Source organism: Castor canadensis, chromosome 12 (genome assembly GCF_047511655.1).
Source record: "Castor canadensis chromosome 12, mCasCan1.hap1v2, whole genome shotgun sequence".
NCBI lineage: Eukaryota > Metazoa > Chordata > Mammalia > Rodentia > Castoridae > Castor > Castor canadensis.
The window spans coordinates 52,836,310-52,844,186 of record NC_133397.1 but is presented as its reverse complement, the minus strand read 5'-3'; the positions used below and the strand labels follow the sequence as shown (position 1 = coordinate 52,844,186).

Here is a 7,877-nt window from a genome sequence, read left to right as displayed (position 1 = left end):
GGGTGAGAAGTGCTACAGAGAGAATAAAGAAGGATACAGTATAGGCTAACCACAGAAAGTCTCCCTGAGAAGGTATATTTAAATAAAGACCCAAAGGTGGAGGGAAAGAGGCTCAGACATAAAGGAGAATCAGAATGGGCATAGGAGACTACAAATGCAAAGGCCAGAGGCAGAAATATGCCTGTAGGTTTAGGCATTAGTTTGCAAGCTAGTGGGACTCAGTCAAGAATAGAATGAGCACAGGAAAGAGTAGAAGAAGGTAAGGTCAGGCCAAAGTAGGTGAGCTTGGTGTTATTGTGCAAGCCTGTAGTTCTAGCTACTCCAGAGGCTGAGGGGGGACGACTGTCAGCTCACCAATTCGAGATCAACCTGGGCAACATGGTGAGACCCCTTCTCAAAAAATTAACAAACAAGTGTAGGTAGGTGGATGGAGAATCACAGAAGTCATTTGTTAGGACTTTGATTCATTCTGAACAAGATAAAATGTCACATATGATTTAAGAAGAGAAGTGACAAAAATCTGATTTACATTTTAACAAGATTTGCTGTGTTAAGAATAAACTGTGAAGGACAAGGATGTGACCAATTTGGAGACTATTGCAATAATCCAGAGAAGGGAAGAAGGTATCTTAGACCAAGGTAGTAGTCACAGAGATGGTAGAGTCTGCATATAGTTTGGAAATAGAGTAAAAATATATTTGCTAAGGGATTTTTTGTGAGTTAGAAGAAAAAGAAAGGAGTAAAACAGATCAAGGTTTTGACTTCACCATCTAGAAAAAGGGAGTTTGCCATGAACTGAAAGAGAAACCCTCAGGGGTTCAAGTTTGGGGGAAAAATGGGGAATTTAGTTGTAGAAATTTACACTTTAGAGCTCTGTTAGACATCCTAGTGGAAAAGCTAAGTCAGATGTATGAGTTTGGAGCTCAGAGAAGTGGCGGAGGCTGGAGATAAACTTGGGAGTCTTCAGTGAACAGATGGCATTTAAAGATAAGTGATGAAGAGATTTTGGAGAAAGTGATAGTAGATGGAAAAAATACCAAGACACAAGTCCTGGAACCAGTTGGGGAGAAAAGAAAAACAAGCAAAAAAAAGACCCAAGGTCCAGGCAGATAGGAGGAGAACAAAGAGAGTGTCTATCTGTCCTGGAAGCCAAGAAGACATGTCAAAACTAACAGAGCACCATGCCCATTGCTGACAGTAGAGCAAGTGAGAGGAGGACTGAGAATCAATTGCTCTACTTAGCAAAGTCAAAGTCATTGCTGACCTTCAGCCCCTTTTTCTTCTTCTTCTTCTTCTTTTTTTTTTTTTTGGCAGGACTGGGGCTTGAACTCGGAGCTTCACACTTGCTAGGCAGGTGATCTACCACTTGAGCTACTCCACCAGCCTCCTCATTGCTGACTTTGAGAAGAGTTCTGCCAGTGGAGTGGTGAGGGTGAAAGTATCGGAAAGGTTCCAGGATGAAGGAAGAGAAAGAACTGACATAAGTGATTATAAACAGTTCTTTGGAGGCCATTGGCTATAAGTGGAAGAGAGAAATGAGATTCAGCTAGAAGAGGAAGTGGGGTGGAAAGAATTTTTTAAAGATAGGAGAAATAAATGCCTTTATATATCAATAGGAAAGTTCCAGTAGAAAGAGGAAAATGGAAGAGGCAGAACTAATGGGTTACCTCTGGTAATATTAAGACTAGCTACATTGTGTTGAGTGCTTAGAGTATATTAGGTTTTTTTTAACAGATAATATTTATTCCTTAGAATTGGAAATCACACCAGTTTTGCTGCTGAGGAAACAGATTTAGAAGTTGAGCTCTTTGTCCAAGGTCACCCTGTAAGGATAGGAAGACCTGGGAATTAGAAAACAGCCAGTCTGAGGGAAGCTTGGGCCACAGTGTGCCTGGGAGCACCTCCTATTCTTCTAACTCTTCTGGTTGAGGTGTGTCCAGGGACCCTGAAAGGGCACATTTACTGTCTTACATCCTTCTTTCTTTTCTTTTTTTCTTTTTTGGTGGTACTGGGATTCGAACTCAGGGCCTTGCACTTGCTAGGCAGGCACTCTACTGCTCGAGCCACTCCACCAGACCATTACAAAAACAAGTCTGTGTGCTGCTTATAACTATGACCAAAAACTTTTGGTAGACGTTAAAATCTGAGTCATTCTTTCTCATCTTTCTTAAACCCTGGGATATGAACTCTTAAACAACAGAGAAGGTGTCTTGACATCTGGTTTACTCCAAATCGCTACACATTGGACATCTAATTATTTGAATAAGGTTGTGTTATATATTGGAGTAAACAAAGGGACAGGAATCAAGAATCCCAGTCTTTAGTTCTAACTGCTGCTATGTGGCCATACTACTTCTGAGAAGTCAATTAGCTTTGAGTCTTATTGTCCTCATTAACAGAAAGGAAATAAAACTATCTGTTCTGTTTACTTCTTGTGTGGGTGTGCAAACATCACAATGTGCTCCCCACTCCATCCACATGGGAAACCATTTATCATTTTCAAAGCATATGCCATACAATGGAACCAGTGGTTCTCAACCTATGTATGGCAGAATGTCTTGGAAGATTTTACAGATACTGCTCTCCTGCCAGGACGTGGAGCAACAGGAATTCACAAACGCTTTGGAAAGCAGTTTGGCAGCTTTTTTTTTTTTTTTAATACGGGGGCTTGAACTCAGGGCATTGTGCGTGCTAGACAGGAACTCTACTGCGTAAGCCATGCCTCTAGCACTTGGCAGCATTTATTAAAGTTGAACCAACATCTATCCTGTGATTCAGTAGTTTCACTCTTAGGCTTAAACTCAAGAAAAATGTGTGCTCATGTGACATTACAGGGACGTTTGTAGCAGCATTATTTGTAATCACTCAAATAAGAAACAATTCAACTACCCATAAACAGAATAGTATACCTCAGTGTGTGCTTACCACGCTTGAGGGCCTGGGTTCCATTTCCACCAACACAAAGTATAATAAACAAACAAACAAATAAATAGATTGTGATACATCCATGTAAAAGAATACTGGACAGTATTTGAAACTTTGCAAACCATGGTTGTGGTCACATGGATGAATCTCACTAATACAACATTCAGTGAAAGAAACCTGACATAAAAGATTTTCCTAAAAACACGAGATATAAAATCGGAAAACTCTAGGGTGTCAAAAACCAGGACAGGGGATTTCCTTTGGAGAAGAAAGAATGAGTAGATATTGGGAAGGCACAAGCAGGGCTTCTCAGTTGACTGGTAATGTGTGTGTGTGTGTGTGTTTACTTCAATTATAGCTATGCAAATATAAAAAACATAAGTTTTGTGGTAATTCACTGTGCTACATATATGATCTGTGCACTTTTTAAACAGCTATGTATTTTACTTCAATAAAAAACAAAACTGGCCAGGTGTGGTGATACATGCATTTTAATCCCAGCACTCAGGAAATAGAAGAGAGGATTAAATGTTTGAAGCCAGCCTGGCCTTCAAAACACACGAAATACTGCTGCCTAGTTCCCACCCCAGATCAACTTAGTGAGTCCCTGGGGTGGAGGTGGGGAACACATGGGTTCGCTCAGGTGTGCAGCCAGGTCTGAGAGCACCATTTTCTCCCTGTGTGGATGCCCTTCCATCCAGGAGGGAAAAATCCATGGATGGCCAGTGGCAGGAATGAGGGTGAGGACTCTCACTGGAGATTCCTGCCTTCAAGGGCTACCCAAGGCTGTCTTTCCTTAAGAAGCAATTCCTCAGTTTGATTTCAACCTCACTAATCAGAACAGCTGCAGCAACTTAAGTTATTTTTATTTGCCTGGCTCTTTGTGGAGGGTTTGTCTCTTTGTATTTTTATGTTTTACTGTAGTGGCCTACTTCTTACTTTAATTCTCTTGTGTCTTCCTTTAAACATGTAATCATTCAGTCCACATACTGTACAACCACATCCGATGCTGTGTGTCCTTTGCTCGGTGGTGTAGGCCGCTTTTCTAACTCTTGTCCTACATGTAAGGAACAAGCAAATTCTGAGTGCATTCACTGTTATTCTTTGCTCTTTTCAGCATTACTCAATCCAGAAAAAAAAAAGACTATAAACACCGAGAGCCTTTTGTATCTCTTGATGACCATTCTGATTTCATAATCAGAAAACATTTATGGGCCAAGCTACACAGCTTGATAGGGACAGCATATTTTCAACATTTCTTCAGAGGCTTTCACTAAATAATACCTTAAAATTCAACATCAGAAGGATTTTAACAGGGCCTCTCTGTTTAATTTAAATAGCTATATACACATTATAAAACTTTTTATTACATAAGATTAAAAGTGTTGTTAAAAGAAATTTTGTTTTAGTTCTAAACTCAAAGCAAAGTTTATTGTATATCATTGATAAGGGACTTGAAACACAACAGGTTTCCAGGTGCAAAAATGTCCTTAAAATTATTGTAATTTCTAAAAGTAAATCTGTATTCATGCATATCTACTATATAGGAAAAGAGATGTTTATTGTGGTTACCATTGGATTGTGATTTTTTTTTCAGTTTTGTTTATCTGCATGTTTTTTTTTTTTTTTTTTGCTCCAGTAAAGAAAAAGAAGAAAATTTGCAACACGACATCCTTCCTCCTCTACATGTGGTCAAGATCTTAATAGCAAAGCAACTCACATCAGGGACAAAGGTATTATATCACTAGAACTTAGTAGAAATGAAAATTCTCGGGCTACCCCAGACCCACTTGAACCTTCTAGGGGTGGGTGGCCTCCTATCTGCTTTGGGGAGCCTTCCATGTGATTCTGATGCACACTGACATTTGAAAACTACCACTGCAAGGAATAGAAGGAAACCAATCTGGCCAACTTGGCAAACCCTTAAGAGATCTAATCTGGAAATAGGTGTTTTGTTAAGTTTGGGTTTTGTGCCAGATTCATCTTGCCCCAAATCAAATCTTCACCAGTTGTTCTCAACCTTGCCTGGGGTGCTTTTTTAAATGCCTGCATCCAGATGTCTCCCTAGATTGTGCTCATCGCTCCTCTGTGGATGGTCCTGGGCATCCAGGTGCCTCTGATGTGTACTAGGGCTGCTACAATCTGTTCTATATTCAGGTACCTTTGCGGTTGAGACAGACAATTGTTAGCACCTGCCTTTACATTCTCTCAGTTGTTTCCTGCAGGCTCTGTGAAGCAGAACTCTGGCCTCTAGTGACTGCTTGTCCAGATTTAAAGGTGTTTCCTGAGCAACAATTTGGCCTTGCATGCAGGTACCCCTGCAGACCACAGCAGTGCACACAAGATGTGACACTCCCTCCTGGCATGCATACAGGACTGGCTTCTCAGCTAACATCAAACACCAACTCTGTTGCCCAGGCCAGATGCCAAGGAAGATAATGCACGTTCAACTCTTAGTTCAGTGCACAGAGAAAATGTCAAAAAAATGTTGGTTATCCTTATTTTATTATCTAAAGCATATGAATTTCTTCTCACTTAAGGTCATAAAATACCCAGTCAGAAGACCCATCATGGTTTTTTCATCTTGAATTCTGTGGTCCCCAATTTTTATACAAAGTCCAAGAGGGACCACTTAGATTCACAAGGGATGTCCTAAGACATTAGTGGTTCTTAAAATGTTGTTGGGGGCAAGGTGGGATGGTCAGCAACAAGAGTGTCACTTGGGATCTTGTTAGATATGCAAGCTCTTGAGCCCCCTCCCAGGATGGTAATATGAATCCTGATGGTCCAGCTCAATCATCCGCGTTTTCACAAGGTCTCCTTGTGATCCCCATGCATGCTCAGGCTAAGTGTTTCTGCTCTAAACCTTGGCCTGGCAAGCTGTGAGCAAGGCAGAAGCTCAGAGCTTACCTCAGATCAGCTGCATGAGACTTCCCACATCATGAGCTTGAAAGCTCCACTCTAATCTCTCTGCCAAGATCTGGTTACAATTAGGGCACCTAAAAGTGCATTCATTCCTGGATTGCAACTTCTCATCTCCCAACAGAAATGCCATCACAGACAATTTTGGTGTTAAGAAACAGACACATGAAAGGCCTTTCCGCATGTATGGAAAATACTTTTACTCTCTTTCATCATCCTCTTGGATAACAACGGACAGATTTGTCCTGTAAGTTTTCATAGGGTTTAAAGCAAGCACATATGTCTGGTTTGTTTGTTTGTTTTGTTCTTGTTTGGTTGGTCTTTGTTGTTGTTAAGTAAGGTGAGAACTGGGTGGTGTGCATGCCTATAATCTCAGTACTTGGGAGACTGAGACACAGCCTGGTCCTGGGCTACATACGGAGATCTATATTTTAGCTCATTTCTAAAAAATAATCTTTGGCTGGTGGAGTGGCTCAAGTGGTAGAGTGCCTGCCTATCAAGCATGAGGCTCTGAGTTCAAACCCCAGTACCACCAAAAAAAAAAAAAAAATCCTAAAAAATAGTCTAGATTCTCACTGATAGTTCTTGCTTGTCCTCCTTAAAGTGATCAATATGTTTTTAATTCTTGTTTTAACAACCTATTGTGACTTCATTTTTATTATAAGTAGCCTCAAATATTGTGTGAGAATACAAGGGGTTGTAGGAGAGACAGCATCATTTCCTCATTCATTGCTAGTTTCATGGTGGATACTTCTATCATAAAAGATGGATTCACAAGAGAAAAGCACACAAATTTATTTAATATAAGTTTTTCCTGATGCAGGGAGCCTAAGGAGATGAACACCTGAAGAATCAGTTAAAGTTGTGTATTTTCCTCTAGGTCTGATGAAGAAATGCAATTCTCTGCTGTAGAGAAATGCAATTGGATAAAGGGAGAATGATCTAATGGTAGTAAGTTGGGGGGAGCTTACAACATATGTTTGCTCAGATTCTTCCCTGGGTCTTCAGAGACAAAAGTGTTTCTCTGGGTGTAGGGAAGGTGCCTTTTTGATGAGGGTTTTACAACCTGCTTCAGGGGAAAGGCAGGGCCACATGAAAGAGACCTGCCTGCTTCTGCCATTTCCCTAAATTCCTCCAGCTGAAAATATTCAATATGCCAAAGTGCCATATGTTGAGGGTACACTGTCCTGAGCCCCACCAGGGCTAATCAGAAGTGTGTGCAGAACATCTCTGTCTGTATAAAGCACAGTGATCCTAGGGGCTCAGATCACATGTCCTTTGCTTCATGAAGCTTTCCTGGCTACTCCCACCACAACCATGGTTCGCATGGCCTCAGATGACAGTCACTGTGATTTGTCATTTTATATCACACTCTTCCCTGTACCTTGTAGTGTGTGTGTGTGTGTGTGTGTATGTAATTTCTACAGACAGCAAGCCTGTTTGGGGCAAGGGGAGGATCTTATCTACTTACTGTTGACTTCCTAAGTGAACCTTGTTTATGTTGTGCTCACTAGCTCTTAGACATACCATTAGTAAGTCATTATTAGAGTTCTTTGAAAAGAAAAACATGATTGCCATTAATTGGATCCTGTCCAAAAGGAGAAACTGTTGTGCCGACAAGATAACACATCCCTCAGCCTCAGTCCAGAAGGCATCAGAAAAAAAAAAAAAAAAAGGAAGTGAAGGATAAATGTCACCGAGGTTCTCAGTGAAACTGAGTTCAGAAGAAACTCTGACCAAAACCAAAATGGAACCAACTGAAAAATGTTAATGGTCATTTTTAGTAAGTCACAAGAATTTGAAGAAAAGCTATTTTAATAAGTACAACAATTTCATTTTCTATATAGTCTGGGAAAATAAGATGTGATGGTTTCTTTTACATAGTCTCAGGTCAGCTTTACACCTTTTGCACTGACAGCACTATGGTTTCATCTTCAACAGCTTGTGGGAAACAGAAACAAAAGAGATGGTATCTTAAGTTGCTGACAAGAGAAAGCCACACTGGGCTGCGTTATCCAATGTAGTATATC

The 7,877-nt window shown here is 40.5% G+C and overlaps 1 non-coding gene across 1 annotated transcript; it reads left to right on the top strand.

The window, feature by feature from the left end:
- Positions 1-6,309: 6,309 nt before the first annotated feature.
- Positions 6,310-6,382, top strand: Trnad-auc (transfer RNA aspartic acid (anticodon AUC)). The gene has a single exon. It is a non-coding gene; the product is annotated as a tRNA-Asp (tRNA).
- Positions 6,383-7,877: the final 1,495 nt, after the last annotated feature.